Consider the following 15034-nt stretch of genomic DNA (forward strand, 5'->3'; position numbering starts at 1 on the left):
AGGAAGACAGTAAACAGGTCTGAGTAGAGGATGGAGGGTGAGAGAGAAGAAAGAGGTTTTTGTGGGGTGTGTGTGTGTTGAAGATGCAGTAAACCTCAAGAGGGGCAAAAAGAATGAAAGAAGTTAGCAGATGAATCATTTGTGTTAATGCAGGGAATATGGACATTTTTATGATGTTGTTTAATTCACTGAGAGGAGTTTAACTGTTTAGATGAATTGTTTCTTTACGGTTTTATGACCCTCTTTTGTTTTCTTTGGTTTTAATGATTTTATGATTGAATCTGTTTCTACTGTTATTTTGATTATGTTTTACACTTGTAAACAACTTTGAGCACTGCATAGTAGCAGAAAAGTAGGTTTAAATATATGTAATCAGTAATAAATAATAATAAATAAAGGTAAGTGACTGTGGTCAGTTCTTGGCCCGTTGTATAGAAAAAAGAGCGTTCTATGAAATTTCTGTACCTGCTCCTTTCCTTTTGATCTTCCCGCCACCTTCATTCAGGCCAGGATCCTTCTCCAACAGCCTCCTCATCACATACCCCCTACCCTCCTTCAAGATCTCTGACTTCACAGCAGATAAACCAATGACAGGGAAAAGGGGACAGTATATGTAAGTGGATGCTTGCTGACTGGTCTGTTTGTTTCCATTTCCAAAGCACTGTTCCAGTACTGGTGAAGACAGATACCAGTTCCATGCCTGATTCTCAGCTATAAACCCCCCAAGCAGTTTCCTGGACTGTAATGATGGGGGGAGATCTGCACAGGCAATAAAGGGGGCATGACTGGAATTGCAAACACAGTGGCATTTGAGCGCTAGCTATTGGGTTCCGTCACCAGCAGAGGAACACAACATGCTTTGAAGACTCCCAGGATACTCTGGCAAACATTGGGGAGGGTTTTAATTCCCCATCAGGCTTGAAGAACACACACTTGTGAAAAGGGAAGACTCCATAAAAGACACCCACTGTTTCTCAAAGGCTGTGGCTTTCCTTTCTCCCTCCCTGAGTGTGGACCTTTTAAGATGACTCGTCTCTGTCACAAGCCCATTGTTGCTAGGCAAGAGTGGCTGCCTTGTGGGATGATTTTTATCCCTCAGCAGTTCTTCTGCCTGCTGTGGCTGTTGAATTCATTTAATGAGCTACAGTGCAAGAACAGGCTACTTTAAAAAAAGCGGCAGAATCTATGAGAGGGGAAGCATTCTTCTATTGTGTCTGTGATACAAGAAGAAATGCCAAGGGATTCTCTGCTAGTGAAGCCTGGTGTGCAGTTTTCTCTTGCAAGATCTGGCAGGATAAAAGGACAGCAGGGACCTTTCCCCCAATGGCCAGCATTTGGCTGGCATCTTTCTCTAAAATTAGAAATATATATATATATATTATTCCTTTAATATATATTAAAAGGAAGAAAACAACCTGATTGTCTTTACATAATTCAGCCAGAGTGGACTTCCAAGTCTTCACTTTTTAGTTGCAGTGTCAAAAACAGGGCTTTGCATCTGTTGCGTCATAACTAACCTTTCACAGGAAAAGGATACAGATGCTGAAATTCTGTTCTGCAGTTGCGGCAGTTTGCATCTAAAAGCTGACCAGGAGAAAATATTTGTGTAATAGGATGTCAGTCAGTGACTTCCAGTTATGTGTGTACAGAGGCTGCCCTGTTAAATGAAAATTGGCTCCCTACTGCTTTAGCCCAAAGATTACTCCTGACCAGGCTGATTAGGAACCAACATCCCATCATCCTTATGAAGTTACGTTCAAATGATGATGCAAGAAAATGGATTTAACCAGATGTCCATTTTGGTTAGCCACCACTCTCCCAATATAGCCCCTTTCAAAACACAGCCGAAGGTCATTGTCTTTTGGGATAAGATTGTCAGGTGTGGAATTGCATCTTTTGAAACTCCTAGATCTCAAATGACTGGCACCTACTGGTTAGCTTGGAAGCCCAGCTAGATGGTCTCCAGGAGATTACTCTTTACCCTTGCTGGTGCAAAAGTAGCGTCTTCTTTTTTTGGACTAGCTGAGGTCTTGTGCTCAACGTATTTTCATATTCTTCACTAATGACCATAGTTGTGCAATCATAATACCTCTCACACAAGCTGTCTAAACTTAACCACAAATGGAGAAAGATATGGTTTCCACCCCCTTGCCTCCCCCGTGTCTTGCCTGCAGAAACAAATGAGGTTCAGGTGTGTGTTTTGTTGCACAGTTGATTAAATTGATTAAACCTATTCATAAACCAACTGAAACTGACAGCTTTTTAAGATTCTTCCCATGTATTTCTGGTGTTGTAATCAGGCTTTTTATTGCACATTTGATTTCCTATTGAATAAATGGATAATAAGGACACAAGCATATTTAAGATTGATATGTGTTTGACAAGCACACCCTTCTCTTCCACCACCACATGAAGGTAGAACAAAGCTAGCACACATTTGTTATAAATGTAGTTTATTGTTTCTTTTTAAAGGCAATGAATTGATATCAAATATGCTTTTTGGGTAGGACATACAGTACATGTGATAAAAACAAATGAATCAATAAATAGACAAGAGGCAAAAGGTTGAACAGAATAACAGTGCAATTTTACTAATCTCTATTCAGGAAAACATTCCATTGAGATTAATGAGACTAATGTCCTTGTAGAGCTGTAGCCAAAAAACCATTTGAGGTGAGATTGATGATTTGTAGCTAGACATGTAGTTTTTCAGGAGGAAATTACCATATTTTTCAGTGTATAAGATGCCCCCATGTATAAGACACCCCCACTTTTTAAATCCAAAATTAAGAAAAATAAGTGGGGCTTAGCAAGTGTTGGGGGAAAGGGATCAAAGTGCTGCAGGATCGCTTTGATCCCTGCTTTCCCCTCCACTTGTTTTTGTTCTCTCCTCAGCTTACTTCCGCGTATAAGACGACCCTCGATTTTTAGTCTAAAGATTTTGGACAAAAGTATAGTCTTATACACGGAAAAATACGGTAGCTGAAGGCTGAGCCAGTACTAGGCAAATTATTTTAAAAATAACTTGTTCTAGATTCTGTAGAAGGTGCAGTCAATTTAAGCAGCCATTTGCTGCAAGGATTAGATGTTTCCTCAAGTTGTTCTAGTTCCTTGATTCATATTAAATTTAGGTTGCTATCCTATGTACATATACGTCCCTTGTAGTAAGTGGCATGGAACTCATTGGGGCTTCTCCAAGAATAGACATGTGTATGACCACACTTGAATTATACCAGAATCTGGAGCAGCTACACTTCCAGTTCACTCATAGCAAAGTCTCCCCTATGTCAGATTTAGTTGAAAGCATCTTTGAGGCTGCTATTTACAGAGGTGCTATTAAGTGAATGGTTTGGAGTTACATGTCTGGGAGTCCACTCAGAAGAATGAGCAGATAGGTCCAGTCCACAAACGTAGTAGGGCTGCATTATGAGGTAAATGGGACCAGCCACAAACACCACTGAGCCCACACTCGGAAATTAACCAATTGTACCATTAGGAGTTTATACAACAAAAGTTGACTAACAACTGTGAGCTGTTCTTCTGTTTGTAATCAGGTCAGCAAAGAAGCATCCTCTTTTCTTCAGACCAGGGTGAGTGACACTCTCAAAGACCTGGAAACCAAGTCTTTGAGAGTGTCTGGGGCATAGAACACATATGTCTACATGGTGCAGAAGACTTCAACCCAATGAAAGCTGCTGGCTCCAGTGTCAGTGGAGCCAGAAGGAATCTGCCCAGAATTTTGCTCTGAACTTTGCAGGATCTATCCAAGGTCTTGAACCAAATTTCTAAAACAGGACCAACACTTTTGAGTAGGTCGTTCAAAGCTTGGATTGTCCTCTTAGTAGATTTAGAGCCTTGCTGATATGTAAACCACTGGTCTCACCTGGTTAGCTTTTAGCTTGCTAAATCAGAGAATTTTCGGATGGGGCAAAATGTATGGGAGCCCCAGTTGGTTCCCTTTATGGCTGTTGCTGATGAGGTTTTGAGTTAGATTAGTGTGTGTATACTCACTAGGTTACAGGAAGATCAGTGGAAAACAGCCTGCAAATTTGCCTTAGTGTGTAACTATTATTCCTCCATCATCTTCATAGATTGAACTTGGGGTAGAATAAAGTCAAAACTGCTGAACAACTGATGTGTGATTTCTCCCACAACCTGAGTGTCCTTTGTGACGTGTGCCATGACGTCACCTGCCTGTCTTGGCTAAGGCTGGAGTTTCCTAGCCTATGGCAGGGCAGGAGGTGGGTCTTAAAGGGGTGGAGTTTTTGTATATAAGGGGGGAGTGCAAAGGAGAGTTAGTTAGTTGTTAGAGAGTGGGAGAGTGAGAGAGGGCTTGAAGGAAGATCTGTATACAGGGTTAGAGATAGGTTAGGTAATTGAGTAATTGAGTGTTATGTAACAAAGAACTGTGCAGGGTTAAGGTCTGAGAAATATAGTGTGACAAGTGATTCTTTTACTCAGTGATTCCCATTTTATTTTTGTATTCAATAAATCATCATTTTTATTTTTAAATCCATACTAAGTCTGAAGTGTCAGGTTTATGTGTGGTTGGTGGCAGCGAAGTTGTGTGTGTGTGTGTGTGAAGGATCGTGACCTGTCATCTCTTGTGGTGACGTAGGAGGAGGTGGCAGTCGCAACAAAACTGGTGCCAGCGGGTGGGATACGAGTTGTCCAGTAGCCCAGTTGTCCAGAAAAGCCTTGGCTAGTGTGACCAGAGCAAAAGGATTTCAGTTAGGTGCACCTGAAGTGGGGTGTGGGTAACTCTCTAGGATTTGTCTCCAGGGGGGAGCAGATCTAGTAGAGAGGCACCTAAACTTCAGAGTGAGGGAACTGACTTATGAGCTCTAGAAGGTCCATTTTGTGAGGGAGATTGGCCCAAAGTAGGAGGCTGTTGTGACTTGGTCTGAGAGTCCAGAGTTGGGAGAACTCGGGAGGGACAGACAGACCAAGGGCAGCAAAGATTTGGGATTTCTCTAGTGAACTACAGAACCTGAGAGAAGGTGAAGCTGTAGTGGATTTGGAAGTAGAGCCAAGGGCAGAAAATTAAAGTAGCTCTAAATCTGGCAAGCTACTAAAGTAGCTCTAAATCTGGCAAGACCCAGACAATGTAGTTGCTGACCTTGAGCCAGACATCCTGGAGAGCGAAGTCAAGTGGGCCTTAGAAAGCCTGGCTAACAACAAGGCCAGTGGAGGTGATGGCATTCCAGTTGAACTATTTAAAATCTTGAAAGATGATGCTGTTAAGGTGCTACATTCAATATGCCAGCAAGTTTGGAAAACTCAACAGTGGCCAGAGGATTGGAAAAGATCAGTCTACATCCCAATCCCAAAGAAAGGCAGTGCCAAAGAATGCTCCAACTACCGTACAATTGCACTCATTTCGCACGCTAGCAAGGTTATGCTCAAAATCCTACAAGGTAGGCTTCAGCAGTATGTGGACCGAGAACTCCCAGAAGTACAAGCTGGATTCCGAAGAGGCAGAGGAACTCGAGACCAAATTGCTAACTTGCGCTGGATCATGGAGAAAGCCAGAGAGTTCCAGAAAAATATCTACTTCTGCTTCATTGACTATGCGAAAGCCTTTGACTGTGTGGACCACAGCAAACTATGGCAAGTTCTTAAAGAAATGGGAGTGCCTGACCACTTTATCTGTCTCCTGAGAAACCTATATGTGGGACAGGAAGCAACAGTTAGAACTGGTCATGGAACAACTGAGTGGTTCAAAATTGGGAAAGGAGTACGGCAAGGCTGTATATTGTCCCCCAGCTTATTTAACTTATATGCAGAATACATCATGCGGAAGGCTGGACTGGAAGAAACCCAAGCCGGAATTAAGATTGCCGGAAGAAATATCAACAACCTCCGATATGCAGATGATACCACTCTGATGGCAGAAAGTGAGGAGGAATTAAAGAACCTTGTAATGAGAGTGAAAGAGGAGAGTGCAAAAAACGGTCTGAAACTCAACATCAAAAAAACTAAGATCATGGCCACTGGTCCCATCACCTCCTGGCAAATAGAAGGGGAAGATATGGAGGCAGTGTCAAATTTTATCTTCCTGGGCTCCATGATCACTGCAGATGGAGACAGCAGCCCTGAAATTAAAAGGCGCCTTCTTCTTGGGAGGAAAGCGATGACAAATCTTGACAGCATCTTGAAAAGCAGAGACATCACCTTGCCAACAAAAGTCCGAATAGTCAAAGCTATGGTTTTTCCTGTCGTGATGTATGGAAGTGAGAGCTGGACCATAAAGAAAGCAGACCGCCGAAGAATTGATGCCTTTGAATTGTGGTGCTGGAGGAGGTTCTTGAGAATCCCCTGGACTGCAAGGAGAACAAACCTATCAGTTCTAAAGGAAATCAACCCTGAATGCTCACTTGAAGGACAGATCCTGAAGCTGAGGCTCCAGTACTTTGGCCATCTCATGAGAAGAAAAGAGTCCTTGGAAAAAACCTTGATGTTAGGAAGGTGTGATGGCAAGAGGAGAAGGGGACGACCGAGGATGAGATGGCTGGACAGTGTCTGCGAAGCAACCAACATGAACCTGACACAACTCCGGGAGGCAGTAGAAGACAGGAGGGCCTGGCGTGCTCTGGTCCATGGGGTCACGAAGAGTCGGACACGACTAAACGACTAAACACACACACAAATCTGGCAAGAGGCCCGGTGAAGGGGCAGAAGCCATTAGAGACTACAGTAACAAGCCTAGCCATATCTGTTGGTATACCCTGTTAGAGAGTGTCAGACCTAAAGCACAGCAAGAAGAAAAATAATTTTAAATAGAGGCGTGGAAATTGACAGGAGCCTTTTTAAGTTAGTAAAATGCCTCTCACACGCAGTCAAATGGCAGAAGTGAGTGAACAAAGAGACCAAGCAATGTCAGACTGGTCTGGGGATGAGTCAAATGGTGAGGGAAGAGTTGCCTCAGGGCAGGAAGAAGCTAATGGTGAACAGTTATCAGAACTGAAGAAAATTCAATTAGCCCAGGAACACGAATTTAGATTAAGGGCCCTAGAAAAAGAGGAAAGAGAAAGCGAGAGACAAAGACAATTTGAACTGGAGAGAATGGAAAGAGAAGAAAGATTGGAGAGAGAGAGGATGGCGTTTGAGTTAAGAAAATTGGAAATGATGAACCAGAACAATAATAATAATAGGGAAAATGAGGAGAGCCAATTATCAAAAGCAGATTTAAAGAAATTTCCATCCTATAAACAAGGGGATTCGGTTGAAGCGTTCCTTACAAGTTTTGAGAGAGCAGCCTCAGATTTTTCCCTCAGAGAAGCAGAGAAAATGGCAGTTTTAAGGTCTCTGATTAGTGGGAAAATGGCAGAAATATATGCTGATATGCCAGTTGAGCTCAGTAAAGATCATTCAGAGTTCAAAAAAATGGTTTACAATCGATTTGGCATTAATTCAGAACATCTTAGGCAGAAGTTCAGAAAACTTACTAAAAGATCAGATGAATCTTATACCCAACTTGGTTTTAACTTAGAAAAGTGTCTAGATCGGTGGCTTGAACAGGAGAATGTAAAAACTTTTCAGGAATTGAAAAATGTTGTGGGCCTGGAGCAGTTTTATTCCTTACTCCATGGGGAACTTAAATTTTTAGTGCAAGAACGGAAACCAACTGACGTTAGAAACGCTGCACAAATAGCTGATTTTATTTCTCAAATAAGGGGTCCTAGTTGTTATGAGGGGAGAGGTGTGAGGAAAACATGGGACCCAAAGTTCTCAAAGGAACAAGCACAGAGACAGACTAAAGTAGGCGGCCATTTTAGTGAAAAGCCCTCAGAACAGGGCCAGCACAGTAAACAAGTTTTGGAGGGAAAAGAGAAACTTGAAAGATTTGATGGGAAAAGCTCATGGGGGGAGAGAATCTGCTTCATTTGCAAAAAGAAAGGCCACATTGCTGCACAGTGTTTTAATACAAGGCAAAATAAAGAAATTCCACCTCAGAAAGTTAATGTAAAAGAAGCAAAGGCTGTATTTTGTGTTCAGAGTAAACCTCAAGCTTCTTCTAATGAAAGTTCTGTTACCATGGAAACCCAGGCAGAGGCAGTTAGGAGCTCTGAATTGGATACATTGAAGGAGCTGCCTCTCGCTGAAGTTGTCCACTGTTATTACATGGAGACTAATTGTGCGTTATTGGAATCTGCTGGGGACAGGATAAAAGTTTTTGAAAATGACTATACTGCATTGAGAGACACTTGTTCTCAAATTTCTATTTGCCACTCAGACATAGTACCACAAAGTTGTATGATTGCTGACCAGACTCTATCTGTGAAAGGGATTGGGTCAGAACTAGTTTCATTACCTGTAGCTGATTTGAAAATTGAATATCAAGGTTGGAAGGGATTGTGGAGAGTGGGGGTGTCTTCTGAGATTCCTACCCCTTTTCTTATTGGTAATGACTTAACAAAGCATGTCAAGAGTGCCCTGGTGGTAACACGTTCACAATAAGTACAAAGTGAAGCCAGTAATGAGACTGACTCTCAAGAGCCAGAGAAATTTGTACCACAACCTGAGGCTTTCTCAGTTGAAATACCTCAGAAAAGCCTCTTTGTCAAGGAACAAACAGCAGACCCCACCTTAAAAGACTGTTTTGGAAAGGTGACTGATAAAGATTTATCACCTGAGTGCCCTGAACGTTTTATTATTAAGGGTGGTTTACTTTATAAGGAAAAACTGAATAATATTTCAAAAGGGGGGCCTGAAGTTAAGAGACAGTTGGTGGTGCCTGAGAAATATCGCCCTATGATTCTGGAAAAGGGACATGCAGACATTTTCTCAGCTCATATGGGGATAAACAAGACCAAACAAAGAATAGCCCAAAACTTTTACTGGCCTGATATGGGTAAACATATTAAGAGTTTCTGTCAAAGATGCCATATTTGTCAGAGACAGGGCTCTAACTGTGATAAAACTAGAGCAAAGCTATGCCCATTACCAGTGATTTCAACTCCTTTTACACATCAAGGGGTGGATATCATAGGTCCATTGCCCAACGCCACTAAGCGGGGGAACAGATTTATTTTAACAATAGTAGACCATGCAACGAGATATTCGGAAGCGATCCCATTACGTAATATAGAGACCCAGACTGTGGCAGAAACCTTAGTAATTTACATGAGTAGGATGGGTTTTCCTTCTGAGATAATCACAGATTTAGGAACCTCTCATACATCCAAACTTATGAAAAGGTTAGGCAGGGGGGCCATTCATATCAATGCCCTGAAGCCTTATTACAGAGAGACCAACCATGTGCAGTTTGCAATAAAAGCGGCTGATAAGAAGGAACATGGATTACCCTTTTGGGAAGGGAGAGGGCAGCAAAAATATAATCCACAGGATGTGCAGATCAGCCCTAGCCTATCCACTGAACAACATAATAGTCTTTTAGCACTAGTGACAAGATATCGTGAAGTGTTCTCAAGCAAACCTGGTGTTGCCAAGGGTGTGTTACACAAGATTGACACAGGGAATGCTTCCCCTCAATCTGTAACTCCATAAAGAGTAACAGGGCCATATGTAGAGAAAGTTAGGAAGGAACTGGATGAAATGCTAAAGGATCAGATTATTGTACCTTCTTCTAGTGCTTGGTCAGCCCCGATAGTTTTGGTGGACAAGCCGGACGGCAGTGTGAGGTTCTGCGTAGATTACAGAAAGCTAAACGCAGTAACCAAACCTGATGCATATCCTATGCCCAGGCTTGATGACCTTATAGAAACCATTGGGGGGTGTAGGTACATTTCTTGCTTAGACCTAACTAAAGGTTTTTGGCAAGTGAGAATTGATCCTAAGGACCAAGAGAAAATCGCATTTTGCAGTCCATTTGGTCTGTTTGAGTTCCGGGTCCTCAGTTGTGGCCTGAGAAATTCACCAGCAACATTTCAAAGGCTCATGGACCATACTCTGAAAGGGCTCAGTGACTTCACGGTAGCTTATATCGATGACATAGGGGTCTTTAGCAACACCTGGCAAGATCACCTACATCATCTAGAATTAGTGCTACAAAGATTGAAAGATGCTGGCTTAACCGTTAAAGCTAGTAAGTGTCAGCTAGGTAACTCAGAGATGAAGTACCTAGGTCACATAGTGGGAGGAGGCCTAATCAAACCTTTAGAGGCCAAGGTAGAAGCAATCCTGAATTGGCCCAGACCTACCACTAAAAAGAAAGTGAGGTCCTTTTTAGGTCTGGCAGGGTATTACAGAAAGTTTATACCTGGTTTCAGTGAGATTGCTGCACCTTTATCAGACCTGACAAAGAAGCAGAGCAGCAACAGCGTTTCCTGGTCGGAAAAGTGCGAGATGGCGTTTGGACAGCTGAAAGATGCTCTAACCAACCATCCAGTGCTGCATGCTCCTGACTTCAACAGAGAGTTCATCATCTACACGGATGCGTCTAATGCCGGTGTGGGAGCGGTACTGTGCCAACAGGATGACAGCGGAGACCAACATCCAGTGGCGTACCTGAGCAAGAAGTTGCTTCCCAGGGAGAAGAATCTTTCTACCATCGAGAAAGAATGTTTGGCGATTATCTTCGCGATCCGGAAGTTGAAGGCTTACGTCTGGGGTCGACATTTTACCTTGTGCACTGATCACTCACCTCTATCGTGGTTGCGGACTATGAAATCACAGAACAGTAAACTGATGAGGTGGGCGCTTCTTTTGCAGGACTATGATTTCGAGGTTAAGGTGGTCAGAGGGACTATAAACTGTGTGGCTGACGCCTTATCCAGAAGACCGGAAGACGACATCTGAAGAACTTATGGACTCTGTGTATGGTATATGGCAATGTAAAATGTTTGGACAGTTATGTGTTGTGTTATGATAAATGTTATGCATTGCATGTTTTTATATACCTGTATGGCGGAAGTGTAAGTATATTTGAATACTGTAGTTATATTAAACTGTGTTGATAAATGTAATGCTTGATGTTGGTTGCAGTTGTTTTGGGGAAAAAGCACCTTAGCTTTCCCCCACAAAACAACTTATTAAAGGGGGAAGGTATGTGACGTGTGCCATGACGTCACCTGCCTGTCTTGGCTAAGGCTGGAGTTTCCTAGCCTATGGCAGGGCAGGAGGTGGGTCTTAAAGGGGTGGAGTTTTTGTATATAAGGGGGGAGTGCAAAGGAGAGTTAGTTAGTTGTTAGAGAGTGGGAGAGTGAGAGAGGGCTTGAAGGAAGATCTGTATACAGGGTTAGAGATAGGTTAGGTAATTGAGTAATTGAGTGTTATGTAACAAAGAACTGTGCAGGGTTAAGGTCTGAGAAATATAGTGTGACAAGTGATTCTTTTACTCAGTGATTCCCATTTTATTTTTGTATTCAATAAATCATCATTTTTATTTTTAAATCCATACTAAGTCTGAAGTGTCAGGTTTATGTGTGGTTGGTGGCAGCGAAGTTGTGTGTGTGTGTGTGTGAAGGATCGTGACCTGTCATCTCTTGTGGTGACGTAGGAGGAGGTGGCAGTCGCGCCACCTTCGGCCACTGAAAATGCCAGCAGCATGGAGGTATGCAACTACTGCAGAGAGGCAAAGAAGAGGAATGTATTTTCACCTGTCAGACAATAATGGGCTGCTAAGTTCAGGGAAGGAGATGTGCGAAATAAAGAGTAGGAAAAAAGGGAGGTACGTTTTCAGAAGAAATGTGCAATTTCTGCCTTGGCAGAAGCAGGGGAACAGCCCAAAGGATAGACCTCTTGCTAAGAGCAGGACCAGCTCAGCTGGTGGCAGTCTCAAAGACTGATGGAGTGTAAATGAGCTGGTCGTAAGGTCTAGAGTGGTCGTAAGACCAGATAGGCGGGATATAAAATAAATAAAATTCCTTTAAACAGTGCTCCAGAGCTGGAAACTTGCTAAATACCTGGTTTCGAGCACTCTAGCAGGGGTGATTTCCCCAGTTACCCTTTGTTTTAAGCATTTAGGTGGTTTCTTCTTTTTCTTTTCCCTTATGGTATACCATCTTCGCTATGTCTTGGTTGGTAATCCATTGCTCAAATTGTAATTGTAGTTGTAATTATAATTGTAAATATTGTAAATTTTATGATTTTATATATGTATATATTGATGTGTTTTAATTGTAAGCTGCACCGAGTAGACATTGTGTAGAGGGGCGGGGTAAAAATCCAATGAATGAATGAATGAATGAATGAATGAATTTCTGGCTCTTTTCAGAGCTGTGCAAGCCACCTTTTGCATCTTGTGTCTGAGACCAACTCTCCATGATGTGGGAGCCCTCTTTTTCTACCATAGAAGAGGGGCTGCTTCACTTCCTGCCTCAGGTGGCAAGAGTCAGCTGCTCTGGGCTATGGGACAAACTAGACATAGTAGTATCTATAAATTTAGGCAATAGGTAGTTGGTTTTACAAATCCATTCAATCAAATATGTCACGCGGGGGATGTTTTGGAAACACTGGAAAGGAAGTGGCAGCTTTGGGCTCCTGCAGTCCTGTTATGAACAGCTTGGGTTGGCAGGGGAAAGAGTTAAGAGTCCATTTTTCTGTTCTCCTCTCCATGTTTACTTGATGGGAAAAAAAACAGTTGCCAAAGATAAAAAAAACTGAGAATAATATGTCACTTTGACCCTGAGTGAATATAGCTTGTTCAAGAGCCATGCTTTGTGGGTTGATTGCAAATGTTTAAAGCATATTGTAAGAGAAAGCCTCAGTTAGAGTAAATAGTCCAAAAGGCAAATCCACTGTGGTACAATCTACCCTCTTCCCTTTTTTTGCAAAATTACCATCCTGAAGCAGGAAAGAACTATATTTTTCTTTGTATCCTGCAACTGGAGTGATCTACAGTATCAAAAAAGTTGTGATTTTGGAAGGAAAACAAACAGATTCCATTACCAGCCAGGTTGTTACATAAAGTGCTTTTCCAAAATCTTGTGTCTCAGCGCAGCCGAGCATCTGTTTGAATCACTAACCTTAAAAAAACTCACAAAAATCACAGGATTGGAAGGAGGGAAATGTATTCATTTCTCTGTATTTACCACACATCCTTTTCTAGCATATGGTATCCAAAGAGCCTTTTTAAAAAAAGTTTTCTATTAACATAAAGTAATCACACTCTAATTTTCTCTTCCAGCAATGCCAGGCTGCCCTTTTCTTTTCCTTTGCAACATTGCATTTAATCAAGCGAATGGAAATAACAAACAGCCGCCTGTGCCCATGGAGCCCCCTCTTTTCCTTTGCCAAGCTTTCTAATCATGCCTGTGATCTCGCTCTCCCTGGTAACCTTTTGTGGCAGCAATGTTATCTCCGCCTCTTGACTTTGTCAGCAGGCCAGCACGGTTTTCATTTGCAAACATTAGCCACAGAGCAATGGTTGCTCAAAAGCAACAAGAAAACAAATGGTTGGGGAGGTGGGGGTGAGGTGGGGGAGAAGAGGGAAACAAATGTGTAGAAGCAACTCCTTCCATGCAGTGGCTGCGCCAGTTCCTTTTGACACGTATCGTCTGATCCAGTGGCAGTGGCGCACTGCCATTTCATTTCCCTAGATTTCAACACTGTTAAAATCTTTCAGGTATCAAAATATACAAGGTGAGAGAGCCTTCTTACATAGAAGAAAAAAAAAGTAGCTATCTGGTCCATGAACAGAAACTAAATTTTGGGCTGGGTAATAGAAAATGTACATATATAAATATACACACACACTAGTCTAGTACATCACACCGAATCTCACTGAGTGAGATTCGGTGCGTGTATAGAGAGAGTGAGATTTGGTGTGATGTATTGGACTAGGACTCAGGGGACCTGGATTCAAATCCCCACTTGGCCATGGAAACTCGCTGGAGTGGATGGGTGGTAGCACCAGTAAAACCATTCCTTAAAAATCTCACATACCTTGAAAACCTTATTAGGGTCACCATAAGTCAAGATAGTCTTGACAGCACTAACTGTAGTTTTTTTAAAAAAAAATCTATAAAATGAACTATCAAGTTCTCTATAACTGTTTTTCAGGCTTAGATAACAGAAACTCTGGGGACAGTGAAAGAAGCAAAAAGTCCGAGAAATCAGGCCAGAAGTAATGGTCATTGTTCTGTGAGATAAACCCCTTGTAAGACAAGATGGAGAATATTACAAATTGGGTGAAAAATATGTCAAGGTGTTACAGTGCCTCCTCTCCTTGCAAACAAAACCTTGGCTGGGTGATGGTAGATTGGTCTTTCTTTTGGCTTAGGGTAAAATGACATTGCCCAAATAATCTTGAGAGGCTTGTTTACTATCGTATGAACTTGTATCATATGCTCTTTGTGTCGCTGTCCCTATCATGATGGGACAGCCTTCAACTGAACTGGATTGATTCAGTGCAGGAGACCACACTACTCTTTAAAGTGGTCTTAATTCATCCAAGGTTGGCACTTAGATCCACCCACAAGTCTGTCTTGCGTCTGCCTGCATTCCGGTCTTGTCCATAATCGACTTGTCTAGAGTATCTCCCTCACACCTTCTTTTTAATTCTAAGTAGCATAGTTCTGCATCAGTGTTGCAGACAGAAAGACTCCAGTGCCTACATGATGCAGCACTAAAGATGGTTTATTTAATTTTTTTAAATGGTAACAATTTAGACAGCAGGCATAATTGCTGATTTCCTGAAAGACCAGAATCCCACACCACCTCAAACACATCACCAGGGAACAACCCCCCTATACACTCACATGGTCATTCACACAACCAAAAATGGGTCAAAGACCAGTGTGATAGAGAGCAATTTAAAATAACCTTCAAAGAGGTGTTAAAAAAGAAAAAAGAAGTGATTGTTTCCTCCATGCTTATAATGTTGTGTAGTTGGGAAATCTTGAGTTGATTTGCATCATGCTAAACCTGGAGTAATTGGATGAGCATATTGCAATGTAGTAACACACTTAGACAAGAAAAACAGACAGCAACATTGGACTCTTGATGTCAACAAAATAGGACATATAATCAGGGGTTGCACCTTTTTATATCATCTAAAGCTGAAGAACTCTGGAGGACATAAAAGCTTGCTTTGTTTCTAAGTTTTTAGAGATTTAATAAAGGTATTACT

This window comes from Pogona vitticeps, chromosome 3 (assembly GCF_051106095.1).
Source record: "Pogona vitticeps strain Pit_001003342236 chromosome 3, PviZW2.1, whole genome shotgun sequence".
Lineage (NCBI taxonomy): Eukaryota > Metazoa > Chordata > Lepidosauria > Squamata > Agamidae > Pogona > Pogona vitticeps.